The sequence below is a fragment of the Lissotriton helveticus genome, chromosome 2_1 (genome assembly GCF_964261635.1).
Source record: "Lissotriton helveticus chromosome 2_1, aLisHel1.1, whole genome shotgun sequence".
Taxonomy (NCBI): domain Eukaryota; kingdom Metazoa; phylum Chordata; class Amphibia; order Caudata; family Salamandridae; genus Lissotriton; species Lissotriton helveticus.
The window spans coordinates 35617529-35633222 of record NC_136059.1 but is presented as its reverse complement, the minus strand read 5'-3'; positions in this window follow the sequence as shown (position 1 = coordinate 35633222).

Here is a 15694-nt window from a genome sequence, read left to right as displayed (position 1 = left end):
TGAAATAGCCCACAACGGCACTTAACAAGGATAAAAGGGTGAATTGGTGAATGGATGAGCGAAAGGATGGACTGATGAGTGAAAGCATAAATGGATAGATGGATGAGTAACAAGGATGGATGGAGTGCAAGGGAAAGTGGATGGATGAGTGAAAGGATGGATGGATGAGTGAAAAGATAGATGGATGAGCGAAAGTATGGGTGGAGGGGTTGATGACTGAAAGGGTGGATAGAGGCATTGATGGATGAATAGATAGGTCTGATGGGCAGGCTTAGAGATGGATGGATAGGTTAGGATATGGATGGACGTACAGAATGGTCAGAGACTGAATGCTGGATGAAAGAATGTATGGATGACAGATTGTAAAGATGAAATAGTGGATATCAATGGGTGGATGCAAAGATGAAAGGATAAATGGATAGATGATTGGATGGAAGAGGCAGGAGAGCTGTTCTGGGAAGGGTAGCAATGACTTGCTTAATTTGCTTGGTGCCACTAGAGATTTGGTTCAAAGTGGGGGGTATTTATTTTTTGGGTTGATCCCTTGATTTTTTCATCCTGAGTTCAGAGAAACAAGGACCACATAATGCAAGGTTTCAACTCTGTGAAGTCGAGGCAGCTCACTGTGAGAAAAGCGTGCATGAAGCTACTAACCATCCTAACTCTAGTGGGCTTCCATGAACTGCCTGAGGTCCATATCTCTCACCTGGAAGCACTGCTTACCAGCCATCTACTTAAGTAGGAGTCTGCTGAATGAGTTTTCAAAGAAGCCAAAGGAATCCCATTCGAAAAGACATTGTGGCTACTGTGGCACCGTCCTCCCTCATAAGTCGGCAAGTCCAGTGAAAAAATATCCAAAAGATATTGTGGCATTTAAGATGACCCTTCAAGTACATAGCTTTTGTTAGACCTATCAGCCCTAGTGTGGTCTTTCCCTATTTTTTTCGCCCTTGCCTCATTTTTCCCACCTTCTTTTTTGTTGGCCTTAGGTCTCCGAGCGCCTTCCCATTGCTAATCAATGCTAAGGTGCAGGTGCTCTCTTCCCCCAACATGGCTGCCACTGGCCCCTGCTACTGCAGCGTGGTCTTTTTAGTCGCACTCTAGTTGCCAGGAGCTGGCTGGAACACTTAAAAATTATTGCCATACCAGCCTGCCATGCCTGCCCATAGCTAGACTAGGGAAGCTCCTGGAACCTTCTAGAATAGGGGCGGAGTCTGTTTTTGCCGCCTTAGAGGGTGGTCACCTGACCTGGGCATATATAAAGAAAGGAGGGAAACTTTTTAGTCAGTTGGGGCATCACTGACCTGGGGGATCCTACGCAGGAGACTTAGGCGGTAGGGCCTAGTCAGAAACCTATACCACTGACGGTGACAGGGTTTAGGCGCTGCCCACCAAGCTGTGCGAGGAACATTAAACTAGCCCACTGATCTGGCCCGGCGGGAGGGGAACCCAGGGACCACCTGCAGTGACCTGCTGAGGAATCCTGTCAGCAGCCTTCAACTCAACCCCCCCCCCCCCTCTTCAAGTAACTGCCTCCCAAGGGCGCAAGAACGACAAAGCGCCAAGAAGAAACCCACCTGCTCTAACCAGGACTACTGGGGATCAACCAGGTACTGGACTGTGCTACCCCTGACTTCACCTGGGCCCCTGCGCTGTCCTGCCTAACTCCCTCTGACTAAACTGCCTGTATTGCTAAGCGCTCATACTTCGTAGCGCTAGCCCCCTAAAACGCTGTGCCTGAGAAGCGCTATTGTTGAAACTGCCCAAGTGCTGAAATTGCCGAGCGCTGCTCCGCTTTGTGCCTTGGCGTGGAGGCCCTGGAGCGCTGTGTCCCCAAAAGCGCTGCCTGACCTACCGCTATATCATGGGAGCCTCTGCGCCTTCATCTGCCCCCTCGGCGCCCCCCCGGTGCCAGGAGAGGGCCGCCGCCGTGTGCTGTGGGCCGTGCCAGACCCGGAGGAGTGGGCGGGAAAGGCGCCGTCTTCCGGCACACCCAGGGGCCGCTATCACCGCCGCAGCCCGGCCCAAGAGCGAAGGATCCCCGCGGCGGCCTCCGGAGCCTGAGGTAGGCTGCCACGAATTGCACTCAGGCTGCGCTGGGCCTTGGAGGCCAGGACACTCACCCCACATGACGAGGGAGCCCGGCCGTGTCATCGGCCGCGCCCCATCCATAGCCGCGCAGCCATTGGCTGCCACCAACGCGCCTTCCTCCTTACTGGTTCCCTGGCCTCTGACGTCCTCGAGGGCCCGGGAACAGAACGAGACACTGCCGGAGGGCTTTGAGGAGCATAGGAGCCCTCCCCTTAACCCGCGAAACCCCTGAGAGGAGCGCTAGAGCGTGCGGTCCTCCCCCAGATTGGCCTGCACCCCTCGCCCAAGCCAGGAATATCGGCGAGGGGGCTCTGTAGCCAGCGTGAGCCCCCCCCCCTGCCAGAGCGCTGAAACCTCCGCAAAGGCCCGGGAAGGGCCGAAGAGACCAGGTAACCCCCGGGGGGGAGGGCGGAAGGCAACAGGAGGCCCCGAGTTCGCCCCTCCCCTGGGGAACACTGTTGTTGGGCCCCGTTGGCCCCAATTAGCCACACAAGAATCAGAACTGAGCCAGAACAGTAACTAGGCCCTCCGAGGTCCGGAATTATTAAAGTTAACCCCTGCCTGGGGTAGAGTTGAACATCAGTTAACGCCAGGCCCTGATTAATGAAATGCTCATTTTTACCTGATGCCCTGTTATCTTTGCTTAATGAAATGTTGCCTGATCTCCAAAGAGTTTTACTTCTGCCTAATCAACTGCTTATGGCTGGGTAATGACACGCTTATCTCTTTAATGAAATGTTTATTCATGATTGCTGAAATGTTTATTCAGGCTTGCTGAAAGGAGAACTAAATGCCTACAGTTATGGAGTGAAGTGCTCATGGCTTTAATGAAATGGTATTGCAACATGTTATATTGATTATTGAACTGCTCCCTTTGCTCCTCTGATGAAATGCTTTAATTAAATGTACTAAGGAGATGCTGATGCCTTGATTCCTGATTTCCCTGAACCTTGATCTAGATAAAACTTATTGATTTAAATCAAACTTAGTGGTGTGGTCTCAGTCATTGTCTGCGATCCCTGTCTCAGTGGATGTGTGTGCTGTGTGGTCACTGTACACCTGAGCTTTTGGGTGCCTACCTGCTCGAGCCAGGCTACCCCCCCGGGGAACCGGTGACCCCAGTTCCTACAGCTTTCCAAATAAGATTAAAGATTGCACCTTATCCTCCTCTGCCCGTACCATGATCCTGTTCTATCACAGTTCATATTGAGGGGTTAGCCCCCCACAGGTTATACTCCTTGCTCTGGTCTGACAAGATATAATGGGTAGCAGTTTTTGAAATGCTTGTCTGAAGCAGTCTCCGAAGTCAGACCTTGTAGGGATGAATTCAGAGCACCTCTCAAGCCCAGGGGTGGAAGGCCTGCCCTCAGACCTCTTCGAACCGTGATACATGCGACAAGCGAGGCATAGCTAGCGAGACGTACACTCACCAGACCAGGAGTGCCAGTGTCTGCTGGAGTCGCGCACTTGCCAGTTGTGTTGCTAAATCCAGCTGTTGGTAGCTGGATATCTTGGCCACAAGCCAGCGCTGGTTGGGGAGCACACAGATGTTGGCCATCACCGGAAGGATCTTCAGCAAGCCGCTTCCAGCCACCGCCGTGATGTCTGCGGCCTGGTAGCGCACACTCAGCACAGTGAGCAGGACGAGCTGGAGGTGCCGACGAGACCCTGCAAGTAAAGAAAGCGAGCTCAAGCACTGGCGTCTGAGATGTACAACCCGATCAGAGCTTCACCTACACCCACACCCAACTACCAACGCACTCCACCTCAGAACTATCTCGAGGGGGGAACAACCATTACAACGCAGTCATTACAATGCACTACATTTACAACAGTCATTACAACGTAACTGTCTTTACATCACATGCCATTACAACACAGCCATTACATAGCATGTCACTACAAAACATGCCATTACAAAGCATGTCACTACAAATCATGCAATTACAACGCATTATAAGGTAAGTAATGGGGAATAGTATATTTTTACCCCTACACTATATAACACGTATCCTACTGTTGGAATAAAAGTATTATACGTTGTAATGGTATGCGTTGTAAAATCCTGCGTTGTAATGGATGTTGGGATGTAAAAACCGCGTTGTAAAGGCTTGTGTTGTAAATGTTTGCGTTGTAACGTGTTCTATTCATCTCCCGGCTAGTTCTGCAATCTCCCTGCCTGTTTTGACTTCCCTACACCCTCCACGAAAGATCACTCTACGCTCAGTTCCCTCCCTATTCAAACCATGATCAGTTGTGTACTAGAACATTGTGCTCAGAATACCATCTATCATAGGCACCGGCTCCTACATTTTGATCATACCAATATCGGCCAGGTAGAATTAATATTAGAAAATTTACACTCACAGAGATTTTTAATCCAATATTTAGGAGACATTACTTTTGTCAGACTACATTTCTCTTCATGCAATGCTGACATACAACCAGTACATTTATATTTGCCAATGTTTCACGTAGAATACGGTTCTGTAGTGTTATATTTATATTTCAAGAAATATTTGGAAATTAAATTTCCCAATGCACACCCCTCGGTGAGCTTGGAAGCAGGCAGCTGATCAGCTGAAAACTCTTTATAGAAACAAGAAAATGAAATTATCCAAAAATAGAAAAGAAAGACCATGTCTGTGCACTTTAGTAACCATTAGCATCCTTTTTAAGGTCAATTGGGGACAAACAAGAAGGAAGCGCGCCTCAAGTTCACCATGTTGAAAGTAATTCATTGTTAATACGTCATGTAATTTAATATGTGCAGACGTGGCTGCCATGTTCGCAGTCTCTGTTTCTAGAACCAGGGAGAGTCCAGATCACAAATAGCGGTCCAGTTGAAGAAGGCACCCGGGGCAGGGTGCTGTGTTCATACCTTGCTGAAGCTATGCACGTTTCCTTCGGTTGCAGACAAAGTAGCCACACTTTCCAACTAAATAACCCATGTATGTAAGTATGCATGTATGTATGTACGCGTATATGTATGTATGTATGCATGTATGTATGTATGCATGTATGTATGTACGTACGTACGCGTATATGTATGTATGTATGCATGTATGTATGTACGCGTATATGTATGTATGTATGCATGTATGTATGTACGCGTATATGTATGTATGTATGCATGTATGTATGCATGCATGTTTGTATGCATGCATGTATGCATGCATGTATGCATGCATATATGCATGGTTGTATGCTTGCACGCATGAATGCATGCATGTATGTATGCATGTATGTGTTATGCATGTATGAATGTATGTATGCATGTATGTATTCATGTATGCATGTATAAATCCATGCATGCGTATATTCATGTGTGTATGTGTGCATGTATGTATGCATATATGTATGCATGCATGTATGTATATTGTACGTCCATAGTTAAAGGGTAGCGGAGCACAGTGCATGCTAAATGAGAAGTATAAAGTGATTGGGTAATAGGACAGGAAGCGTGCCTGTGGATGGTTGATGCATTGTGATGTAGCGCCCTTTAAAGATGTGAGTCTTCAACTCTCTTCTAAATTGTAGCAGCGCTGGGGAGGTTCTCATGGATACAGGGATGTTGTTCCAGATCTTGGGCGCATCGATGGAAAGAACCTGCTGTCTTGCTTTCTTTTCTTACACGCCTTAGTCCACACACAGACGGTGCCCTGGCTGCGGGTGTGCAGGGAACCACCAGAGATACTGAGCTTGTCTTATAGATGGGCGGGGGTGCTGTTGTGATGAATCTGTGAACAGTGCCACTGGTTCTGAAGATGGCGTATGCTGGCGAGGGGAGCCAATTGAGTTCCATCCGGGTAGTGGTGATGTGATCATATTCCTTCAGGCCCTGGATGAGACGTGTTGTGGCGTCTAGGATGCCCTTGCGGGGGGTGCCAGTGTGAAGCTGGGAGGTCATGCAGTGCGGCATTACCACCATCCAGATGCAAAGTACGAGGGCTTGACCAGCATTCCTGAAGTCACTTTCTGGAAAAGGCAATGGTCTGACTTGCCTTTGAAGGGAGTGCTTGCGCCTTCGTTCTTGTTTTGTTCCTTGAAGGCTGAGGTTGGCGTTCACGATCGATCCCAGAGACCTGGCGTTCGGTGAAAGCGGGGTCCCAAGCTGTCAAGGTTCATGTCTTTGCGCCGGGTTTGTCTGGATCTTGATGCTGTTCTTGGTCAGCTCTGGACCTCCAGGTCTGGATGGTGTGGTCAGTGTTTGAGGCTTTGAATGTCTGAAGCAGGGGAGGCTTCCAAGCAGAGCTGCGAATCACCAGCAACGGGTGTATCTGTGAGAAGAGCACCGAGAGGCTCAGCATGAAGGTGGAAGATCACCGGAGCAACACAACCCTCGCTCGTTCCAACTCCACCATCCTCTGATTCCGCAGCAAATGTTGCCTCATTCCACAGCCGTACACCCTTAGTCCACAACCAAGGAAACACGATTTCGCAACCCGAGGACCCTTGTTCTATTTCACAAATACTTTAACTTACCAGCAAATCACCCCTTCTTCCACAAGCAATGGGTGAAGTGATGTATTTGGGGTCTCACCCTAACCTCTTTTCTACACGTGCTGCCATCCCTTCTGGATGCCTCGCTGTCTGCCCAGAGTGAAATGTGTGTTCTGGTGACAAAACCAGCTGGAAAGCAGTGCCAGATAGAACCAGGAGGAAGTAAAAACTAAAACCAAGTAAAACTTCTCTGATAGTTATTCCCGATTGCAGGACATTTCCTAAATCTCTGGAGCTGGAGCGGGTGCACTTTTGGGACGCAGGGGTAAGATTTCGGAACCTCTATCTAGTCATGCTCTTAAAAACGACCAGCTCTAAACATCCAGGGACCAATGTGCAAAAGTGAACTTAGACTAAAGTCAAAGTTTACTACTTTTCGGTATTCACAATGGTATGTTACTACCAGTAACTACTACTAAAGTTACTATCAGCAAACTTAATACTAGTAAATTTTCAAGTAGTAAAGTTACTAATAGTAAATTACCTTTGTGAATACCCGAAAGTATTAAACTTAGACATAAGCCCCTTGTGAGCCGGGCCCCCAGTGTTTGGTCAGCTAGCTTCATTTATCCATGTTGTCTTTTCTATGTAGTCACTCGTTAATGACAGCGCTCTGTGAATTGGTTGTAATAATGCTAGATTCTGAGTAAAGTATAGTACAGAGCTCTACTATCGCCTAATAAACAATGCGCTGGATACTTTGTGCATAACAGAAATGTAGCCAACAAAATGTTCTTTCCAGAGTTTGGCAATGTCACCCCAGGGTTTTAAAAATATGAAAAACTCCCTTGTCTGAGCGGAGGGGCGAGAGGCAGCCTTCATCTTCATGGAGCTGCTCAAAGCCACTCTACTGTTCATGGTGTTGACCCATCACTAGAACTGCCTCTGACCCTTTTGGCACAAATACAAAAAAAGCTTTGGCTTGATAATTAGTCTTAACACTTTAGGTACTATGGCGTGTAAGACTACAAAATAGGTTTTCGTTTTTTGTAAAAATGACTCTTCCTTTCCACAGATTTTTCAATATCAAGGTATTTAAAATCTGATTGGAACTGTGGCAACAATCTTCTTTTAAATGGATTGCTTCAGACAACATTGATCACTTATGATTCCAAATGTCTTTACTTTGAGTTACTGCTCCAATGTGATGTGAGTTTTATATTATTCATTATATTATTTACTATTTTTCATGTTTACATTCTGTTTTCTGATTTATTTGTATTCGGTGTGATTTCAAAATGTTGTTTTATTTCATTTAATCAATGACCTGATTGTATTTTTATGAGCTGTTTTGAGGATATGTTACCAAAATAAATGAACTCTTGCTACTGGTTTGATCTTTATTCACTGGCTTGACTCTTCATAGACTTTGTTGGGTTAGCAACCTTTTCTTGGAAGAGCAGGGCTCCAATTATTGATTCTGATCCACTAACTCACTGCCCAGTGACCACTGTTTCCACATCTGCTGGAACACCCAGGAACTCTTAACCTTGAATCCTGAGGGAACTTCCATCCATTGTACATAAAGCTGACTTCACATGAGTTTGAAGTTGAACCTGTAATTTTGTGTAACTTTTTTTACCATTGTTATCATTCCGCTGCAAAGTTTTGCTTTTAATTTGTTACAAGGACTGCACGGAAATACCCCTCCCTGAGGATTCAGACAGATAACAGCTGTCTATCATTGATGACATGCCCACTAAATATGGATCCCAAGAGGACTGAACCCATGCCATGCCAGATAAACTGCTTATCCCACTGTGAAACCCAACATAAACCCTGGCACTTGGCTGTCTTAAATTAGCTTTATTCAAAGAGGTGGTGTGCACACCGCGTTTTTTACTTTAATCCTTCGCTTAAAAGTTCATTGTTTGAAATGCAGCGCCTCGCCCGGTTTGACACAAACGATTCAATGTGAAGGTGGGGAGCATAATTATGCTCCACTCCCAGTCGCACTGCGTGAAAGGATGTATCATCCTGCTTAAAATTTTCACAAGTAACTTATTCCATTTTTAATCAAGGTTAATCAACAATGTTATCCCAATTTTAAAGGCGTTTCTTTTTGTAATCCACAAGCATGATTTATCCTGCGTTTTGAATGTCTCCCATATTCAAAATGTGCCCATCCGGACCTCTTCAAGAATACGATCAGAACACAAGATTCGTCCAAGACAGCATCTCTTTATTGACACCCAATGCATTTCGGGCTTATGATAGCCCTTCGTCAGGGGTAACTGCAACTGAATCATTATAGACAAAACACATCATTACTGCATTATCCTTCATCGAACATATACAGTACATCATATTTGCAGTTCTTACATTTGTGAAACATTATAACCCATTCCCCGTGCATACCACCAAGCCTGAAATGCATTGGGTGTCAATAAAGAGTTGCTGTCTTGGACGAATCTTGTGTTCTGATCGTATTCTTGAAGAGGTCCGGATGAGCACATTTTGAATATGGCAAACATTCAAAACGCATTAACCTTGATTAAAAATGGAATAAATTACTCGTGGAAATTTGAAGCAGGATGATACATCCGTTCACGCAGTGCGACTGGGAGTGGAGCATGATTATGTTCCCTACCTTCACATTAGATTAGCTTTAGACGTTTTACAGTGCTGGTGGTTATTGCTGGTAAGGCATAACTCAACTGCTTCAAGCACCCTTCATCATAAGTTAACTCTTAATAAGTTTGAAGCGGACCTAAATAGGACCGATCAGATGTACTTTTAAAAAAGAATCCATAAAACCATTAACCCCCTAAAACAAGGTCCTGTAGTCACTGTACCACTGGAAGCAAGCAACACCCGTCTGAATCCAATCAGGGCAAAACCCGGTCCTGGGCTGCGTGTGTTCCAGTCCAGGGAGGACCTGTCCTGGCAGTTCGGACTGGACTGTTCCCATTGGTGCAGGGTCAATACTGATTTGCTCATGGCTGGGTCCAAACTGAGGTGCCATGGTGTGCAAAGGAACAATGGGATGGTGTGCTACTCTGAGCTATAGCTGGTGGTTAGACTTGTTTCACGCATTTCTCCCATCATCTATTGTGTGTTTGATGTGCCACCCTAGCTGGTGGGGATGCGCCTAGACGTGGGTCTCATGCTCAATGTACAACTGGAATCAAGCTACGCCTGACTGAACAGAGCCAATCAGGGCAAAACCAGTCTTGGGTTGCTTGTGTTCTTATTTAGGGAAGGCATGACCTGGCAATTCGGGCTGCACCGTTCCCATTGGAGCAGGGTTGATACTGATCTGCGTGTGGCTGGGTCCAAACTGAGGAGGCATGGTGGGAAAAAGAACAATGGGTTGGAATGGTATCCCAAGCAATTGACAGAGGCTAGACTTTTTGCAAGTATTTCTCCCATTACTTCTCGTGTGTTTGAAGTTGTGTATCGAGTGGCATTTAAGATGTTCTCTTTTATGACTGTCCAAATGGGAAGGGAACACATGTTTCTGATGATGCACTGTGTCCCTCCAGGATCAGTGAACCTCTGATACCTCTGGTCATCCAGATAGTTCCCACTATGATGGAGACATGTGAAATAGTTGCCACCTGCTGCTCAACTGACCTGTGTGAAGTGGCTCCATCTCCGTCACTCTCCGAAGCACCGCCACCAGCCCCCGGTACAGCGACAGTGCAGCTGTGCGAAGCTCCTGCCGGGTGCTCTCATGCAGAGACTCAGTTCCACTCTAGAGGCAAGGAGCACAGCAATGGGTGGGTTAGCACTTTAGACAGAAAACATTATATTCATACAATATTAAACTGGTTGGAAAATAAACGCTAAGGGTGCCATGTTAAGTTATGTTATGTTAATAGCCTTTTATATAGCGCACGCACACCCAGGGGTTTCATGGCGCTGACTAGCAGATAACCCAGATGGACAAAGGGGGAGTGCCTAGGCCAGAGAGAAAAGCCAGGTCTTGAGCTGTTTCCTGAATGCTAAGAGGTTGGTGCAGGAATGGATCCCCAGAGGGAGGGAATTCCAGAGTCTGGATGCATGAGTAGCAAACCTGCGTCCGCCCTGACGTTGCAGTTTGAAAGTTGCCGTAACCAGAAGGTGAAGATTGGAAGATCAAATATTGCGGGAAGGGGTGTACCTAGGCAGAAGGGTGTTGATAAATTGGGGGCTGTGGGCAAGGAGAGATTTGAAAACAATACAGGCTGTGTTAAATTTTACTCGTTGAGGAAAAGGGAGCCAGTGGAGTTGTTTTAACAGGGGCCTGGCTGACTGCCAACGGGGCTGCTGGTGGATCAATCTGGCAGCTTGGTTCTGGACCAGTTGGAGATGTTTGCCAAGATAAAGAGGGAGGCACAGATAGATGGAATTGGCGTAATCCAGGTGGTATAGTACTAACGCTATCACCACCTGGATCAAGGCCGACTGGGTCAATATCCGACTAATTTTCCTTATCCTGTGGAGCTGGTAGAAGCAGGAGCCATGGAGCTGCACCTATCACATCGCGTCTGATGGCAAAAAGATTGGTTCCCCTCTGAAGCCCTTAGTGTTATCTGAGTGTGATGTGCACAATATCGCTTCCTTGATCTGTGGTTAAGGAGGGAGTGTTTGGTGTTTTACAGTGTTTGTCTAGTGACACTTGTAAGGGGCAGATGGCGATGGGCTTCACAGAGACCAGTGTTCTTAAGGAAGTAACTAAGATGCAGTTTTTTAGATGTACATATAAGTAATCAGCTACAGTCATCTTCATCGGTTATTGGTCCTGCAGTTAAAAGAGAGCAGAATTTAGGTGAAAGTTGCTCATTGTTCACAGCCTCGCCGGTAAAAGCGGATTTTCTGGAAGAAGTGTATGTACATAATATATTCATTGAAGCTATTGTCATGTGCAGTATGAGGAGTAGGTCTCCCAACTCTAGAAGGAGACATGGAAGTATCTGAGATAGGGCGCCATGCATTGACTATTTCCAATACCACAAAGTTTAACCAAAGGTAAAGCCGGGTCCATCTGCACACCGAGGACAAGTTTGTTCCTCTGCTAACAGCTGGTTTCATGGGTGTATCCAGTCACAGAGTGTAGTGGGAGAAGTTTATATTTATTTCACCTGTGCTCAGACATACCATGTAGGTTTGCAGCTTGTCTGATGACTGGGACTTCTGCCATTCAAGGATAAAACAGCCAATAAGAAAGTGTAGCTGAGCTGTCTGCAGCGGTCTCTCTGTGATGGCGATGTCATCTAAAGTCGCAGAGGAGCTGTTGTGGAGAGCTGAACGTTCCACTCCCATTTCAGAGAGGAAAGATGATATCCCTCTCAGAGCTTCAAGGTGGACCTATGAAAAGATCAAAGAGCAACAATCGATGGCTGAGAAGTCTACGAGGCAAAGTCTTGCCACCAGCTGCTTATGACTAGAGAAAAACAATCTCACTCAGCAGATTAATGAGGGTATGAATAAAGAAAGATAAATACAGGTAAACATCACGAGAGACAAACCACTGCACCCACCGCCTCCTGTTGTAACTAATACAAGATCACCAAAGATCATATCACATCGTCCCTTAGCACAACCACACCGCCGACATCCACGGATGCCAACCCCCACAGCACGCAACCTCCACCAATGGATCGCCAACTGTTCTGACGCTGGTGATTATCAAGAAAGCACCCACCAAGCAAGACTCCAAGAAATGCAGTTGAGTCACTGATACCCTCCACATGTCTAGACGCACCTGTAGATGACTCAAGAAGAGATGGAGGAACAACAAAACCCTGGAAACCCATGCAGCCTTCAAAGCAGTCATCACTGCACACCCCCTCCTCCTCAAAATCACAAAGAAAATGGCCCTCCGAGAGAGAACCAACGCCATTGCTCACAACAGCTAAGAACTCTTCACCATCGTCAAGGAGTTTGCAAAACCCAACAGCAAGACCACAGAAGTCCCACCCTCCTAAGACCTCTTCAAAAAACTCGCCACTTACTTCCAACCACAAGATCAAGCAGATCTCTGACAGTTCCGTCAGCCAAGACCTGCCCATCAATCCAGCCACCACCACACGCAATGACGATACCCCCAATAGATTCTACTGAGCTGGACCCCACTCACCAGGGATGACACTCTCAAGACCATGAAGAGCATTCACTCCTCAGCACCATCTGACCCCTGCCTACACCACATCTTCCACAGAGCTGCCACCACCATCGCCCCCGTATTACGCAGCACCATCAAGTGCTCCACTGAGACAGCCACAACCAAGGCCCTGGGGGGAGGTCCTCTCCCAAATTGGTAGGTTGGTGTACTCAGTCTGTGAAAAGAAAAAACCTTATCAGGTCTTTATAGTGTTGCCCTAGGCCAGGTTGGTGGCGATTATAAGCAGATGAGACCGCCAATATTATGCTTAAAAATTCAATCTAGAATGAGCAGAAGGCAGCCAGCTAGTCAACCCCTTAACATGTGTAAGCTGCTAAAGGTGTTTGCCAACATTAAAAGGCTAAGAAATATCTCTACAAAGGGCTTGGCATTAGTTGGCTTAAGGAAGATTGCCGGGGAAGAGTTTGCTTTTCCTTGAAGGAAGCAAATAACCTCGTGGAAGCAGCTGGTCCAGCCCTGTCATCTATCGGAATTAGTTTCTGTGAAGAAAAAGAGGAATTGAAGATGGTCCCATTTCCATGTGAACATGGGGGGTTAAACTAGAGCCAGGTCTATTTGGCTGTGCCCCTAGGCTTCAATGAGAGATCAGATTTTTTGAAGAGTTGGTGGGAACATGATGGTTTGCAAGAAAGAATAGTTACCATAACGTTCTCCAACGATAGAACTACGGGTTAAAGGAATCACAAATGATCCTCCGCTGGAAGTCTGATGAGTCAAGGGGGGAAAGTAACCAAGGAATGCAAGGTTATCGCCCGACCCCCTATCCCCGAGTTATTCCATGAAAAAAACTCAGGATCCTTACCTTCTGCTGTGGAGTGGAGGGCAGACTAAATCGATTGGTAGGAGATAGGGTATCAGCAGCCTGTTCTTCGCCTGGTATAGATCATTCATGGATTTAAAACATTTACATAAATGGAAAATCAGAGAGAGATCTTGACAAATTATTCCATATTGTTCCTCCAGGAAATCTGGCTGTTGCAGTGCCCAGTAGTCGAGGGGTTTGTTGCCATAGCTCTTAATGCCAAGGCCTCGCCAACGGGAAGATCAATGGGTGGATCATTAACCGTGGTCTCGGTCTATTGTGGGAGGAAAATAACTAAGCTCCAAACCACTTGCATATGGATCCTTGCGGGTCTCATTGACAAGTTCACAAATACAGAGGAGTCTAAAACAGTTACTATATGTCTAAATGTGTCTGCACTGCCAATTCTCTCCCTGCCTGTGAGCTGCTGAACCTGGTCAATGATGTAAAAAAAATGATTTGTGACTTCCCAGACGCTTTGTTAGTGGCAGTGGGAGATTTTAGCAAAAAATCAGTTTTTAAGGATTTTTATGAAGTAATTAAGGAATTGCGTTAATTGAAAGCACAGGTGCACCATAGAATAAACAGGTTTATCAATAAGAATTTTACAAATATGAATGTCCAGAAAGTCCGTTTTGTTTAGATGATTTATTTTTCAATAAAGTGAGAATAGGACAGCCGACGCGTTTCGTCCCTGCCGGGACTTCTTCAGGGCAAGAAATAAGTCAATGTCCAGGATAAAGTATGGAAACCAGTTGGGTTGCCGACAGCTCTGTCAATCTCTATTTTCAATAACAATGGTGATTGCTGGGGGTCGCGTAACTAGTTAGCATGGAGGAGTCTCGTTCGTTATCGGAATTAACCAGACAAATCGCTCCACCAACTAAGAACGGCCATGCACCACCACCCACAGAATCGAGAAAGAGCTATCAATCTGTCAATCCTTTCCGTGTCCGGGCCGGGTGAGGTTTCCCGTGTTGGGCTTGGCATTAGTTGGCTTAAGGAAGATTGCCGGGGAAGAGTTTGCTTTTCCTTGAAGGAAGCAAATAACCTCGTGGAAGCAGCTGGTCCAGCCCTGTCATCTATCGGAATTAGTTTCTGTGAAGAAAAAGAGGAATTGAAGATGGTCCCATTTCCATGTGAACATGGGGGGTTAAACTAGAGCCAGGTCTATTTGGCTGTGCCCCTAGGCTTCAATGAGAGATCAGATTTTTTGAAGAGTTGGTGGGAACATGATGGTTTGCAAGAAAGAATAGTTACCATAACGTTCTCCAACGATAGAACTACGGGTTAAAGGAATCACAAATGATCCTCCGCTGGAAGTCTGATGAGTCAAGGGGGGAAAGTAACCAAGGAATGCAAGGTTATCGCCCGACCCCCTATCCCCGAGTTATTCCATGAAAAAAACTCAGGATCCTTACCTTCTGCTGTGGAGTGGAGGGCAGACTAAATCGATTGGTAGGAGATAGGGTATCAGCAGCCTGTTCTTCGCCTGGTATAGATCATTCATGGATTTAAAACATTTACATAAATGGAAAATCAGAGAGAGATCTTGACAAATTATTCCATATTGTTCCTCCAGGAAATCTGGCTGTTGCAGTGCCCAGTAGTCGAGGGGTTTGTTGCCATAGCTCTTAATGCCAAGGCCTCGCCAACGGGAAGATCAATGGGTGGATCATTAACCGTGGTCTCGGTCTATTGTGGGAGGAAAATAACTAAGCTCCAAACCACTTGCATATGGATCCTTGCGGGTCTCATTGACAAGTTCACAAATACAGAGGAGTCTAAAACAGTTACTATATGTCTAAATGTGTCTGCACTGCCAATTCTCTCCCTGCCTGTGAGCTGCTGAACCTGGTCAATGATGTAAAAAAAATGATTTGTGACTTCCCAGACGCTTTGTTAGTGGCAGTGGGAGATTTTAGCAAAAAATCAGTTTTTAAGGATTTTTATGAAGTAATTAAGGAATTGCTCTTAACTTTAAGCATTTTCTCAGGAAGCACTGGGGAAGGAGATGCGGAGGTTCTGCATTGTTTAGTTGAACTGAATTTGATAAATTCATATGTCAGGTGCCTTGATGATATTCCAGCTGGGAAAACATTTAAACATGGTAGTAGTAAATTACCAATTGATCATGTGATGGTTCCAGTTCACCAGTTCTAATGGGCGGGACATTTTAGAGTTCTAGA